General features: G+C 37.6%; 1 protein-coding gene and 1 long non-coding RNA gene across 5 annotated transcripts in view; one reads left to right on the forward strand and one right to left on the reverse strand.

Annotated features, from left to right (window-relative positions):
• Positions 1-1,093: 1,093 nt before the first annotated feature.
• Positions 1,094-3,738, reverse strand: LOC112643158 (uncharacterized). Its single transcript, XR_003125670.3, has 3 exons — positions 3,210-3,738; positions 2,678-2,767; positions 1,094-1,468 (listed from the first exon to the last, which is right to left on the reverse strand). It is a non-coding gene; the product is annotated as an uncharacterized LOC112643158 (long non-coding RNA).
• Positions 3,739-3,826: 88 nt separating this feature from the next.
• BRINP3 (BMP/retinoic acid inducible neural specific 3) overlaps positions 3,827-15,753 on the forward strand; it is a 377,833-nt gene continuing 365,906 nt past the window's right edge. Inside the window, exons 1-2 of one of the 4 annotated variants that reach the window (XM_035711117.2) lie at positions 7,159-7,652; positions 8,320-8,394. The gene's annotated coding sequence lies outside the window, so the exon portion shown is untranslated. Of the gene's footprint in view, positions 4,383-5,777; positions 6,165-7,158; positions 7,653-8,319; positions 8,395-15,753 lie in introns of those variants that run through there. The other 3 variants (XM_025421013.3, XM_035711116.2, XM_035711115.2) reach the window with 3 other exon arrangements.

The following is a 15,753-nucleotide window of genomic DNA, read 5'->3' on the forward strand; positions in this document are numbered from 1 at the left end:
GTATTTTGAGAGAGACACGTTCACATAACTTTATTACAGCATATTTTTATAATTGTTCTATTTTTTGATATTGTTAAAATTTTACTGTGCCTAATATATAAATTAAAGTATGTATGTTTTGGAAAAAACAGTATATTTAGGGTTCTTCTAAACCCGTAGTTTTAGGCATCTTCTGGGGGTCTTGGACTGTATCCTCTGTGGATAAGGCAGGGGACTACTATAATTATTTTGAGATTCAAATATATTGGCTCAGTTTATTTAGCAGCATATTCGTATTATGGAGTGAGACATGAAAATGTTTTCACACTTAAATATTTAAGACATTTAAGACGTTTTCAAAGAGAAATATCTATATAAAGCCAAAATAAACATATAGCAGATACTAAAATGAATAAATTTCAATATTCTAATGAGGGAAACTATATATGCATCACATGTGTACGATGTATGACTGATTCACTTTGTATGCAAGAAAGTTTTAATTTACTCTTATTACTACATTTTTATAGTAATACGTTAGATTACTTTTTAGTTAATATAAATGTATTTGATATTTAATTAATTTTTTAAAAATGTAATTTAACATAAATGTAATTGATATAAATTACATATTTATATATAGTATAAATTTGAGGTTAAGACAACCTAAAGCACATTGTCATTTTTAGTCACAAATAGATTCACAATTTCTCAAATACAAATGCCTTGGACATTGGTTTTGGATTAGACATGTTAGTGTATTAATAGGTAAGAAATATATTAAGTGGTTCCTATATACCCACAAGAAGGAGCCAGGAAGGCAAACCAAAGACCTTACCAGTAATATAAAATGTGCTAAAATACCAACTGTAGATGTACCTTGAGATTATTCAGTAAAGGACAGACTCAGTATAAAATGAAATGTGTAATTTTTGAGATGGGTCTAAGTACAAACCAGGTAGGAGCTAACTAAGAGATATAAAAACCTATGGTTCTATTTTGAGGTTCATCAAATTTTATCATATGATTTAATATAATGCTCAGATACTTACAGAGTTTAACAAATTTTAAGTGCTATAAAATATGTTAAAGTTAGGGAACCATGGGTCACAAAGTCAGTATCATCCTGAGCTTTTTATTCTTCAAATATTTAAAAGAACAACAACCTTACATTTATTTCACGAATGTTACATTTTCTAACTTAGGTTGGGTCTTCAACAAATAACTGTATTTCTTTGAATAGTAATTTAGGTAAGTAGGTTTAGGCAGCTTAGGAAGATTGTATATCTGTATATCACAATTGTTAAGGTTGAATTTGTAACAAATGTAATTCAGGGCATTCATCCTCCTTGTGTGGATCTCAGATCCCCCTACCAACATTTGTCAGCCTGTGTAAAAAGAGATATAACACACAAGTAATCTTTTGGGTAACATTAGATGACTGAAGAAAAACTTCTGCTGTAGGTCCTTATTAGGGTTGGAACACAGCCTAAGGAGAGAAAGAAAAAAAAAAAAGTTAAACACACATGAAATTTTTTCCCTGGACAATTTTGATAGTAATAAAGACTATGGATACTTGATTGAGCACATGCACAATTTGCCTTGCTGTTGAAATATTACACTTGGCTATCTGTCTTCTGGGATTTCCTAATAGAATTCTAGAAAATTGATGATCTGAAATGAACTCTATTCTTATCAATGGAATTTTAATAGATGTTTTGGATGAAGTTAAGGCCATCCTATTTGTATCAGGAATAAATTTTGTTCAAGTTAGCTTTTTCTTTATCATTAAAGTTGGGCATAAGGGGTGTACAGTATAAGGTATAACAACAATGGAGGAAAAAATAATACAGATATTACACCCATAAAATATATTCTATGACTCAAAATTGCAATGATGTCTCTTCAAGCAAGTCTCCTTTAGTTCTTTGTATCCAAAACGGTCAGCTGACGCTTAATAAACCAATTTCACACAATTTGCAAGATGTATTATTCTGTACACTTAGTGACATATGATGTAAGCACAATCCAGGGCTGTTTGGCTTCCTCCCACTTTTACACTCGTCACATAATAAGCAAATGCAGGCTGGGGGTGCTATAGACTCATGAAAACCAGAGGGCTTTCTGAATTTATAGGTCTCACCACAACATGCAAATGGCTATCTTGGAAGCTGATAATTTGTATCTGGTACAAGAATTGGGACAAAGATGTACACATCGGTAAGGGGTACCATGGCTCTAACTTGCCTTTAGTTTAAAGCTTACTCATTAAGCTTTAGCTTAATACACAGTCTCATCTCTGCAATGGAATTTTAGAACATGACCAAGGTATATGAAAACCTTGGACATGGGGCTACTAGCCGAAGTCATTCTATTTTCAGAGAGAAAGAAAAGACACTAGGAAATAAAGGAGGTATTTAAATACTCTTCCAGCATGCAAGCAGGAATCAGCTTTACCTGTGTAGGTTTTGAATGTAAGAAATGAAGAGCCTTAAAGCCTTCATATTTTCTTCTTAAAAGCCCCCTAGTTCAAATTCACCCTTACATGCTGCTATTCTCCCAGGAAAGAGGAAAAGAAAATTTCCACTGACCCAGCTCGTGATTTACATACAGAGAGCAAATAAATGAATGGAGTGGGGGATGGGGCGATGCGAAGCAATGTGTTTCCTTTAAAACCGTAGAAAATAAGATTACTTACCAAGAACATTTTTATCCAGGGCAAATGTTTATTCCATCATTCGGCGCCTCAGTCTCTGCAAGAAATCAATTTCCACTCTGCCTTTCCCTCCTATTTGTAAAAAGAGAGAGAGAGAGAGAGAGGGAGGCGGATAATGCTCCAGCTTCAGGGTCCGGAGGAAGAGAGAGCAGAGGGCAAAAGACTCCCACAGCGCTCTTCATCCAGATCCGAGCTTGGAGGGTGAACCCACGGGGAGGGGGGGGGGTCCCCCCTAAGGAGGGTCCCGAGGGTGGCGAGGGGGGAATCATTCCACTGCCAAAATATAAATCATCTAAAAAGAGAATTACCAGCCCCTCGGTCGCACAGGCAGTTCCCTGGGGGAAGTCGATTTCAAAGAGGAAAGGGAAGTTCTCCAATTGAATGAGAAGGGGGGGTGGGGGGAGAGGGGTGGAGAGGGAGAGGGAGACCCGGGGATTAGGGTTTCGGGTTTGGGCTTGGGAGACGGGATGGGACCGTGGAGGGGAAACAGGAGAAGGAATAAAGCTCATCTTACCCGATCCATCAGGCGATCGCGTGTGCCGTGTCGGGACACGAACACGACAAGGGAATGCATTCGGCAGCAAAGCCTTTTCTGGTTCTCTCCCCGGGTGACCGTGCAGGAGCGCGGGGGGACGCGGCCGCCGCTCCCCCGGGGACGGTCCCCAGGTCCCCCAGAGCTCCAGCTTCTAAAGCAAGGCGTTGGGAGCTGAGCTCTCGGGGGGAAGTGATGGCCTCGAGGCGCGGGCTGCAGAATTCTGCGGGAAGCCGGGCTCCGGGAGGCTCCTGCCGCCGCCGCAGCCCATCACCCGGGCGGGCGCCGGGCCCCCCAGCCTAAGCCTCCGCGCTGCGCCCCCGAAAGCGCCCGGCGACGCGGCCTCGGCCCCTCTTCGGCCCTCCGGTCTCCACCCCCAGTGCAAATCGCTGCTGGTCTGCTCATCCTAAAGTGACCACAGTGGCTTATTTGGGGGTGGTGGGGTGTGTGTGTCGGGGGGGGGGGTCGTATGGGCTTCCTTACTGCGCCTCCCTCAGTTGCTGCGAGTGAGAGTTCAAGGGAAATCCTAGTGAAATGCACTGATGGAATACTATTAATCCTAATCAGAATGTTCTCAACGCAGGTGACTCTTGAACTGCGAGTGGGGAGAAGGGAGCAGGATTTCCGAAGCAGTGCCCTCTTGAATTCTCATTGGATCCTTCCCAGCAGCCTAAATCATTCCTGCTGCTGTATCTATCACGATGACTACAGCCTCGCTCACTAGTTCTCTCTTTATCTCTTGTCTTCAACACATCCTTTTACTTCTCTTTGCAGATTTATCTGTATTTCACCTCCTGTTCTCTGGGGTCACACGGCTTCTATTTTCTCCCACTGTATGGGCATGGACAGTCAGTAAATGTTCACTTTGTCTGCCTAAGGATCATTACAAATAAGCCCCCCCTCGTCCCACCCTCCCCAATAAAAGGCACCTCTTTTCACATTTTGTTTCTTTTCCTTGGGTGGGGGTGGGGGGGTTCGTGGCTTTCTGTGTAGCTGCTTTTTAGTTGGTTACACGCCACCAGGAACTGCTGATTTTTTTCAAAGTTCCACCACCCTGCAGCTCATCACTACCTTGATTTGGAAGATCATGGAATATCTGTTTGAATCCTGGATATATTTTTCTCACGGTCATCTTGCTTCCTGAAATGTCCTCTGGTAAGTTTTTCTCCTTATATTATATTGCAAACTTATTGCTAGTGTCATTTTTAATAAGCTTTGTGTGTTTGAGCGATATCTCATTTTTAAGGATATTTTTGTTACTTTCAGACATCGAAGATCTGTGTGACTGTTCATTAATTAGTATATTAGTTGCAATCGTGCTACTAAGATATAGCCCATGTAATGAATTAGCCCATCACCTTTTACATTATTTATGTCTATCCTCATTTATATTACAGGTTATAGGAAACATTAACCATCCCCCCCCCCCATTAATGCTTCTTGGCACACATTCTTGTGCTATTTGAAAGGTCAAATTTTATATGTTTATCTAAGAGTGAGCTTAAAAGAAACCTTCTGACAATTTCAGGGTCTGAGAAAGTTCACTAGTCCCTGATCTTCAGAAGGTTGTTCAGGTCAGCATTTGTTCATTGCAAGCAATTACATGACTGAAGGAGGACTTTTGTAAAGTGTATTTTTAATGGATTTAGCAGGACGGTAAGCACTAAAAACCACTCTATGGGAAGAAGAAGAGTGGGAGTTTTAAGTGCACCATTTTTTTCTTACAACATCCCAAATCACACACGAACACGTTATTTTGGGCATTGTGTTTCAATCCAGGCATCTTATTTAGTACATTTCTGATTTTGTGAATTTAGTTGGTGAGCAGCTAATTGGACACAGAGTGCTCATTTCAGAGGCGGAGAGCTATCCGAAAAAAGCACTGATGATCTTGGTTCTAATAAACTGAAAATCAGGGACAGACTTTATATGCAAAAATGTAATTGCCTCACTCTTCACACTTGTTCGACCCCCAGACTCAATTCTTACTTAATGAGTATGTTAATAACTCAGTGGTTTTTTTTTTTTTTTTTGCTTTTATGAACATTTTTATGGGCTTCACTGACAGTTATGATCATCACTTCCCCTTTAACTGTAGGTATGTTGAGGAACATTTAAATCTTAGCTTTTACTTCACATATGGACAAGGACACGGTATAAATTAAATGTCAAGCCTGCGTGTAGTGTAATCTCTAATGCATACTCAGGTTTTTCTCTGTGACACCCGCCCCCCCCCCCCCCCCGCCCAGCCCCCATCAGCACAAGTTCCTGGTTTCTACAACATTTCTCTTTATTGGGATGGATGGAGGTGAGACCTATTGTTTAAAGCTCTTTCTTTCTTTTTTTCTTTCTTTCTTTCTTCAGTCTTTTCTTCCTTCATTTTTTTTTTTTTTCCTTTTTTCCTTTCCTGCTCTCTCTTTCTAAATTTCTGGGAAAGAACTATCCCTGTGCTTACTGATGGGCTGACGTGAAGACCCAAGCAATGCTTTTTAAAATTCAAAAGCCCTTTTAGCTTCCAGACATGAAAGTACTCCAGCTGCAGCGCCACCCCACCCCCGGCTCAGGATGCAAGGGCTTCCCCCCTCGGCTCCCACCCCCAGCCCGGGGGAACGGGGCTGAGCCTGCGGTGCGCACCGCTGGGCGCCCCTCGCCCGCCACTACTTTCTACCTGGTCTCCTTCCTCGTCTGGTCGTCCTGGCTGACAAGTGCCATCAGCCGCCGTGACTTTAGTTGCAGGAGCGAGGGCTTAGCAGAATTCAATTCAAACACCCTCTTTGGAGGACTGCTGCTGTTGCGCAAGGGGGGAAGGAGGGGGTGGGGGAGATAAAACCCCAAAAGCAAGAGCAAAAAAAAAAAAAACCCGCAACTTTCAGTGCAGTCGGGTCTTCTCCTCTGGACCCAGTCTACTCCAGCAAAGCACAGACGCACGGTGCTTAGGTAAGGCGTTTTGCTGTATTCTAGCCTGAAACTCCAGCTGGTGGCAGGGGGACATTTACGTCTGAGAGCTCCGCCGCCAAGGACGCTGCAAGCTGAGGGCCAGCAACAGGCGACTGTGCCTGGGGGTTTCTCCGCAGCTCCCGGCAACGCCTAAGCCACCTGGGCGCCCGGAGCGCTGCCCGCGAGGTGCGGGGTTGCAGCGGGGCCGCGGGCTGGGTGCGGGGCGGGGCGGGGGCGGCCTGGGGGGGCCTGTCCCGCTCCCCGCCCGCTCCCCGCCTGCTCCCTGCCCGCCCCCTGCCCGCCCCGCGCTCGGCCCCTGCAGCGCCCGCCGCTCGGTGCGGGCAGCGGCAGCCCCGGGAGCGCGGGGCGCGCCGGGCTGGGGGGCTGGGCTGGGCTGGGGGTGCAGCCTTGCCCGACGCACCATTTCCAGCCTGCCTCAGGCCAAACTTGAGCAAAACCCCTCATTCTGTCCGAGAGGATGGGCTTGGGAGCTCTAGAGTCTTATCAACGCCCTTTTGCATATTTGCATCTATTTATTTATTTATTTATTTATTTATTTATTTATTTATTCTTTTTAATGAGCTGCACCTCAGACGAATGCATGAGGGCTTTTCAGCATGCCCGCTTTATATAAAAAGCCATAATCGCCCTCTTCATCCCCCCCCAGCCCCCCCTCCCGCCGCCCCTGCTTAGTTGGGCTCACACCTGCTAAGGGACTGCTCAGGCTCTGGGTTCAAGTATTACTGACCGTGGCTCCCTGTCTGCCTTCAGTGACTCGCGGGAATCTGGGGGGGGGGGGGCCTTGGGGGGGGCGAGAGTTGGATTTCAACTTGGAGCTGGAGCTGAGACTGTCAGGTTGAAGTTAAAGCTTAAAGAATGAGGTTGGGAGCCGTGTGGCTTCTATGAGACCCACTTGCAAGTTGGGCTTTTCATTTTTCCGTTTTCCCTTTTTTTTTTTTTTTTTCTGGAGGTGGGGTGGGAAGTAGGAGGATCTGGGACTGGGAGCGCTCCCCTCGGAGTCCACCCGAGAGGGGGTGGTGCTTCTTGGCCGCTGATTTCTGCTGGTTCTGCAGCCAGGCAGCGGCAGAGAGTTGGTGTCTCTGAGGGCTGTGCTCCTAGTCCCCAGGAGTTGAACCCGAGAGTGTTTTACTCTGCACCAGGTCGAGAACGTGACCAGCCCTTTAGAGCAGGGACCTCTTTCTAATGGGAATGTGTACGGGAAACGCTGGGGAGGCTCTCCCTCCGAAGATGAGATGCCTGCTTGGAGCTGTGTGAGATGCACACCAGTGGCTTGAAGAGAAGAGGAGGTGACAGGGGTTGCAGAATAACCCTACTATTGCTTACAAATATTCTAGCCAGTCAAATGTATGGAAGCAAAGAAGAAAGCATCAGGGTATTAAACTCAGCAGCTTCGAAGACAGATGATTCAGAATTTTGAGACTTTTGTGCATGCTGTTTAGATTTGTTTGTCATCATGCAGTTAAGCAGGTAAGGATTGAATGTCTATATTTTATTGACAGTCATATAACCTGTATTTGACCCATCTTGTGGTAATTTTTCCCTGCTTCAAGCGATGGGATATGTGTCTTTTCAGATGGTTCTGCTAGGATGCATAACTTCTTAGTATTCACGTTTGTGAAACCTTTAAATCCATTTAAACGTTTAACTTGCATTCATTTGAATGATTTAACAATGTTACAAAAATCATAAACTGGGTAGAGGTGAGAGGAGGAAATGGGGAGGGTCCGGAGTTGGAGGAAAGGATGCATAACCCTAATGAAGTATGTAAAATAGTAGTTGGAGGAATGCCTTGAAATAGTGCTTCTTCTTAAGGTCACAGACCTTAATATAAGAACAATTGGAGAACTATAAAAGGCATTTTGAACTAGAAATTTAATTCTGACTACTTGGGAAAAATGCTGAGTGGGTTATAGCCATATTATTTTCCAATTTCAAAAAAAAAAATTCTTGAGGTGGGGGTTGGTTGGGTTTTCAAAAAGGATAAGAAAAGAGCTTGCCCTAAGGCAACGTTATGTAGGACCCCAGTAGAGAAATCTTTGGGCTTGGAAAACCAGTTGGAAACTGAAAAAATAAATTTAGAAAATTAAAGTAAATCTCTCATAATTAAAGCTATTTTAAATTCTAAATTTTGTAGATGTATGATAGTACCAGCCAATAGATTTCTTCTGTTAAACAAAAAACTCAATTAAAATGACAACACACATCGTGAGTATGTGAAGTTTTATTATTATTATTATTATTATTATTGATAATGTTTTGTTATGTTTTGCCTACATATTGAAGGAGTCTGGAGTCCCCATGTAATGAAGCAAAAATTTAATAAAACATGATCCTAAAACATTTTCATTTATTTCTAACACTTTCTCTTCTCTAAGAAATTGTATTCTTTACGATTTTCTCTGGGAAATATTTTTAGTACTTACATTTATTGATGTGGATCCCTGATCAATAATTTTTCTGCTTGTAAGGCTCACTGATAACATCTTGAAGATATAAGAAAGATAATTGAAACTTTGGGTCATAAAATCGTGAAGTTACAGTGCTTTTCTTAAAAGGAGTTTGAGGCAAGAGGTAGTTTTTACTCCACTGGAGAAAGTAATTTGTCAATGAGTGTCAATTCCTCAATTCTTTTGCATCTTACCTTCTGGAATGTTATTGTAGTGAACATGCTCATTTTATGTGTGTGTTTGTGTGTGTGTGTGTGTGCACGCTCACCCACTTTTAGTTGGGTGGAGAAAGTATTTATTTAATCTACATTGCTTTAGTAATGTTTTCCAAATGAAATAGACACGATGCATATATGATTGATTTCATTTATCATTTAATCAGATAATATGTAATTCTAGCCTCTCATGAAATATTTTCCTAAACTCAACATTATAATGGAAATGTAAATTTTTTAAATAAAATACAGTACATCTTGATTTTCTTCATGCAAAATGATTGATATATCATAATTAAGTAAATCAAACCTAAGTAGGAAGAAACCTTTCGGATTCTTAAAGTGTGTTAGTGAGTGTGTGTGTGTGTGTGTATACTATATATACACATGCATATATAAAATTAACCTTACTACTAGATTTGTATGTTCTTTAAATAAAAATGGAATGCCTTTTCAGAATAGTGCCTCTGTGTGTTTCTCTACAAGTGCAAAGAACTTAACTGGTAGGACTTCAAAACTTTGATACCTTGTTATCAACCTATGCTTTATTCCCTATATTCCCTGTTATTTTGACTTTTTTTTCATATTACCTCTAAAATGAGCAGTTACAGACTTGAATAAGTGTCTACAATTTTTGTAATCTAGAAAATTGAGTACGAGTTTGAAGTTCAGATACAAACAGGAACATAACACCAATCTGTGGCATGTTGAGCACAAATTTATCTTTCATGAAAAAATATCACAAAAGCTATTTGGTAATATGATTATGACTTATGACTAATGAGATAGACTTCTAAGATTCTTAACATTTTTCTCTTTATCCCCAGTAGTGGGCTATCGTGAAACATAGAGTAAGATGGGTTTAGGATTCCTTCCTCAATGTCACTTCTAGTTCTATCTCCTAAATACAATCCTATTGAAATTTCTTGACCACTCTTCATTTATTTTCCTTAACTCTCACGTGGGGAAAATAATTCTGCTTAATAGTGTTGTCATAGATAATAAGAGATGATGCTTTAAACAGACAAACATGCAATGAAGACAAAATGTATTTTGAAAAATACATTTACTTTTTTTTTTGCTTTGTTTTTGATAAAGTTCTCTTTCCATGAAAAAGTAAGGATGTTGACAACTTTTTAAAAAATATTAGTATCAAATATTTTTGGTTTATGGTGCCATGGTGTCTAATGAGTATAAATCATATTTTCTTTTTGTTTTGATATTGTGTACCTAAAAAAACAAAAGTTCAAGAATACATTCCTTGAGGCACATTAGTTTTTAATTACATTATGTTTACTTTGGCTTTAATGTACTTCTGACACAAGTCACATTAACAAAAAGATTTATTCTTGATTAACTTTTCGGGTCATTTAGTGAAAGGAAAGTATGGTTTCTTAGCACATTTATATTATTAACCTGATGATTCCTGTCAGTTTAATTGAAACAAGATAAAAATATTCCCGTGTAGCAACTTCAAAAAATGGAGAAACTAAAAAAATACCAGTTTTAATTTCAAACATCATTTATAAACTAATATTAAGTTTACCAGAATTAATTAGGAAACATCCGGCTTTGTTGGTGTTTTAATTTAGCAACTACTTGGATATTTTCATCTAGGCATTTAGGAATGTAACTGAGCAGTTACTCCATTCAAGGCTATGTGGTTTTGTGATGTTAATATCTACAATTTGTAAGTTCTAAAGCAAAACAAAAGAAAAATAATTTGTTTGAATATTATTGATTGCTAATGGATTGTTAAAAGAAGGGGATAGATAATAACGTTTATTCTAGTGTAGAAAAAAAGGATTCTCTAAAATAAATTCTATCATGAACACTAATGACATTTCTACTGAAAATATATCTGGAAGTTATTCTTAATTTCTTTTTTTCTTCCTTCCCTGTCTTTCTTTTTATTTTTTTTTAAGTGACATCAAATGGCCACTCAAACCATTTTTTACTGATCATCAAATATCCTTATCAATACCATTTTAAAGCTTTCATTACTATCATTTCGGGACATATTTGATAAGTCTTCATAGATAATGATTTCATAAACTATGAATCCACTCTTCGGTACTTAATATATGAAATAAAGTATTCATGCATACAGTTCTGGGCTATTTCTCAATTTTGTATTCGAAATAACAAATCATGAATAACTAGTTGATGCTCTATAATTGAAATAAACCCAATTACGAATCTCTAACCAATTTCTTTTCCCCTAATATTGATAGATAAACTTAACATATTTTTAATGAGTTGACCGGATTCCTAGGTAGTTATCATGAAACAAACAGATGTGTTGATTTTTAAAATGTTTATTTTTAACCAAGAAAGAATAAGTTCAGGTGTGGAAAGATGACATGCGTCCTAAAAAATTAAAAAGTCTTATAGATTCTTAATTTTCCATATTCCTTGTTGTCTCTTAAACACAATTTACAATTTCTCACAATATTTATTTGTTCTTAAATTTACAGTTAAATTGGTGTTTATCCTCAGTGTGACCTATTTTTATTTATAATTAATATTTTAGGAGTGTTTGTTTTAATGCTTATACCTAATTTACTCAGATGTATATGTCTTTGAAAGCACCCAAAGCATAACAAATTTCCTTTAACAGCTAATAAAGAAGTTACCATGTTATAGTTCCAGCAAATTAGATTTATAAAATACTCATTTATTGATTAAATTAATAAATATGTGAACATTACATTCAAATGTATTGTAGCTCTCTGCTATATAAGAATTATTGTCTCATAATGGTGTGTTTCATTTAAATTCCATTATAGAATTATTGTGAAAGAATACTTATAGTCTTCCTGATTTCTGTGAATATCAGCCAACCTCATCAGGATTGAGCTGTTTTTTATTAACTTTTCTGGAGTCTTGCATTTTGTTAATTTTAAAAGCTATCTCTAGAATATTGTACTATTAAAAAACAATTTTGCCTTGGGAAGAGCAGAACTGAGTAGGCATGCATTTTAGATTTCCAGTGTCAAATAGTGGCCAGAATATAAGCACAGTGCTACTTTACAGATTCATTAAACACTCATCCTCACAACTGGAAAACATTTTCTTTAAAACATTCCAGATGATGTCCACAAATGCAAAAGTTTGGGAAAATGATTAAATTAAACCAGCATATAAATTTAAAAATTGAAGCATAGGTTCAATCAAGTATCATATTACAGAATCACATATGTTATGTATAATGTGTTCTTTGTAACCTATAATATCTTTGATAGGCATATCCTTTTAAGAAACAAGGTTTTCTTAACTGCTTCAGATATGGAATTTAATGCTGTGTGCAGAAGCTTCTTCTGTTGTAAAGTAAATATAGAACAAAACTAATTCAATCAGGAAGTCCTACAGTAGACAATACATTTAAGTGTCTTTCATGTCTTTAGTATGGTAACATTTCAGATGGTTTGAAAAATCAGCCCTTTATATGTACATAGATGATAGAACAGTATTTTTCAGAAGTCAACACCTGTTAAATAATAATAAACACAATTTAAATATTTAGAAGAAAATCATTAGTGGTGAAATAAATATTGCAACAAAGTTGTAAAAAGTGATAGGTAATTAACTCATGCTTTTCTCAACACTTTCTTATAAAATACCAAAGATTAATAAATAGACTAAGCGTAGCTTACACAAAACATTTACATTGAGTGACTCAAGTTTACAGTAATTGAAATCTTGATTATTCATTCAGACCTGTCACTAATATACAAAGTGAAGTACATTTTTTAAATGTGGTAAGCAGTGTTTGGGAGATTATCCTATGGAATAATGTGGCAGACTAAAAGTTTCCAAAATAGAATAAAAAGAATCTGCCAACTACCAATCAATAACAGTAACAACTAGAAAGTATTTTTGTTGTTGTTCCTTTTTACTAATTTCACTCCAAATGGAGTTTTTAAAAAACTTGTTAATTTTAATTCAAAAATTTTCTTGAGAAAAGCAATTATTATAGGATATGTGTTTTCCAATTAGTAAGATGTACTCTTTCATACTTAGGAAGTTTCAACAATTACCCCAAAACATTATCATTTTTACATTGTGACTTAAGAGAAGTGAATTGAAACTTAAAATTTACAGCTAAGGAAAAGGGACTCCTGAGCAATTTCATAAGGGGCACTCCACATATCTTGTAAAATTAAATTTAAAACATCTTTTTTGATTAAGATACTTGTTTTAAGCATCTTTCTCCCCTTTGAGTGGAGATGTAGCTTATGGATTTATAAGCCTCTTTTCCCCCAACACACAGATTTTTGTAATATATCACTCCTTATTTGAGAACTTTTAGATCAAAGACAGATTATTGACACTTTATTTTTTTACTTTATTATTATTATTATTATTATCATTATCATTATTGTTTTAAAAAAGGAGAGAGAAAATGCCAAGCAGACGCCTTGCTGGTTGCAGAGCCCCTCACAGGGCTTGATCCTACCACTCTGAGATCATGACCTGAGCAAAATCAAGAGTATGGCAATCAACTGACTGAGCCACCCAGGGGCCCCTTGACATTTTAAATGTATGCTATCTTTATATTTTGTCTATTTTTGAATAGTGACAAAACCATGGTAAAAGTAACCAGGCATCCACGTTTCCTCTCGGAACTCTGGCAGGTTTTCATTTGTATCTGTCATCCATCCATGAAATGCAGATATATTACAATCATACAAAGATAGGTCAGGATGAATATGAAAGATCACTCATGTCATTATTACTTTTTAGGCCTATCCTTGACAACTACTATTTAAGAAGATCAATTCTGATTTAGGGTAAGAATCAGCACCTTCATATAAATAGCTGTGATTAACTATTAAAAATATTTCTTTCTCATCAATAACATTGAGTCAGCGAGGTAAACAAGAGTTTTATCCAGCTCTACAGTATTCTTTTGTCAGAAAAGTGATAAAAACTTACCATGCTTTACCCTATTTTAGAAACAGATCTGTAGAGGTCTAAACTGAAGATGACCATGTATTTACTCGGGATTTGAAACTAGACAACTATTAACTGTTCATTAACATTTATTTATTACCAAATTTTGGTCTTGGGTAATTCCCATAACATTGATTCATATGATTATTATTTAGAAGGCAATTCCTGACAAGTTCAAACAACATGATTTTAAAAATTACTGATAGTGTGTACGTGATATGCTGGGTCTAGCTAACACTCAATAGTGTCTATATGTGAGACATAGTGATGTCTCATGTATGCTTGCTTATAATATCCTTTAAAATCTGGCTTTTTTAAAATATAAAAACTCTCTTCAAGAAGCTAAATTATTTTTCATGTAGATTTATTTATATTTAAAGATTTGTTTATTTATTTTAGAGAGACAGAGAGAGAGCATGAACAGAGGAAGATGTAGAGAGAGAGGGAGAGAGGGATTCTGAAGCAGGTTCCCCACTCAGCACAGAGCCTGACATGGGGCTCCATCTCAAGACCCCCGCATATCACAACCTGAGTCAATATCAGAAGTCAGACATCCAACTAACCGAGCCACCCAGGCTCCCCTTACTTTGCTTTTCTTTTGAAATTTAGTATCTTAAATTCATTATAACTTTCTAAGTTTGAAGACAATTTGAGCTATTTTGAAAGTTAAAGTAATATAATGACAAGAATGGTCCTTGAGAATATTAGATGTTTTCAAAATTGTATGTTGGGGAAAAATAAAATATTGTTAGAGAAGAGCTTAGGTTAGCTAGAATATATTACCAATATCAGGCAATACAAGGCTACCTACCATGTGAAAACATTGTCCATCCCTGCATCTTTGGCAAATGGGTAAGATGTGCATTCTTCCATTAGAAAATGGAGAGTTGTGACATGCTTTCTTAGATATGGTTCAGAGGGCACTGGAGAACAGTAGATAAGAATTTAACTATTTGATGCTGAATTGGTTTGCTTATTGTAAATCACCTCTTTTTGTTGTTACCTTTGGTTCTTTTTAAAAAGTATTTATTGAATGTATGTATAATCAGTGGTGTGCACTGGGGTAAACCTTGGCAATATAACCATGAAAAGATATAACAATTGTGCATAAGAGGCTTATAGTATTTTGCTGTTTGTAGTACATTTTGTTTTAATTAATCCATCAAGGCAAATTTAACGCTTGGCCACTGATTTTATTTTCACACATGTCCAATTATTTTGATACTACAAATATAATTCTCTTTGAGAGAAAAAGGCTGTCATATTCCTCAGCATACAGATAGGTCAAATAAAGAATTAATTTTCTATCCAGAGTTTTAGAGGATATTTATTAATGAGGAATGTAGGAACCAGGACAGTTGTGCAAATAAAACCATAAAAATTTTCAGGGTAATGACTTAGTTGACATTTTATCATGATTTATTTATTTTTGTTGTGTTTTAAATGTTAGTTTGTTTTTTTATTTTTATTTTTTAAAAGATTTTATTTATTCATGAGAGACAGAGAGAGAGAGAGAGAGAGGCAGAGACACAGGCGGAGGAAGAAGTAGGCTCCATGCAAGGAGCCCGACATGGGACTTGATCTCGGGTCTCCAGGATCAGGCCCTGGGCTGAAGGCGGTGCTAAACCACTGAGCCACCGGGCTGCCCTTAAATGCTAGTTTATTTTTAATGGAAACATTTCCAATGGGTTATATATTTTGTTTTTAGTAATTAAAAGGAACAACAACAAAAAAGGTTAACATTAAAATAATTTACAAATGTAATTATCTTATTATTAGGGCCTTGTCTGTGCCTGATTATTTTGTTAGTGCTATAGATGCATTAGTGAATAAAACAGATAAAAACCCCTGCCTCGTGTTGCTTGTACTGGAATTGCAGTGATTATTACATTATCATAGGAACTATCAAATAATTACAAGGATTAGCCTGTGAATTTAATGATACCTTCT

The sequence above is a fragment of the Canis lupus genome, chromosome 38 (genome assembly GCF_003254725.2).
Source record: "Canis lupus dingo isolate Sandy chromosome 38, ASM325472v2, whole genome shotgun sequence".
Taxonomy (NCBI): domain Eukaryota; kingdom Metazoa; phylum Chordata; class Mammalia; order Carnivora; family Canidae; genus Canis; species Canis lupus.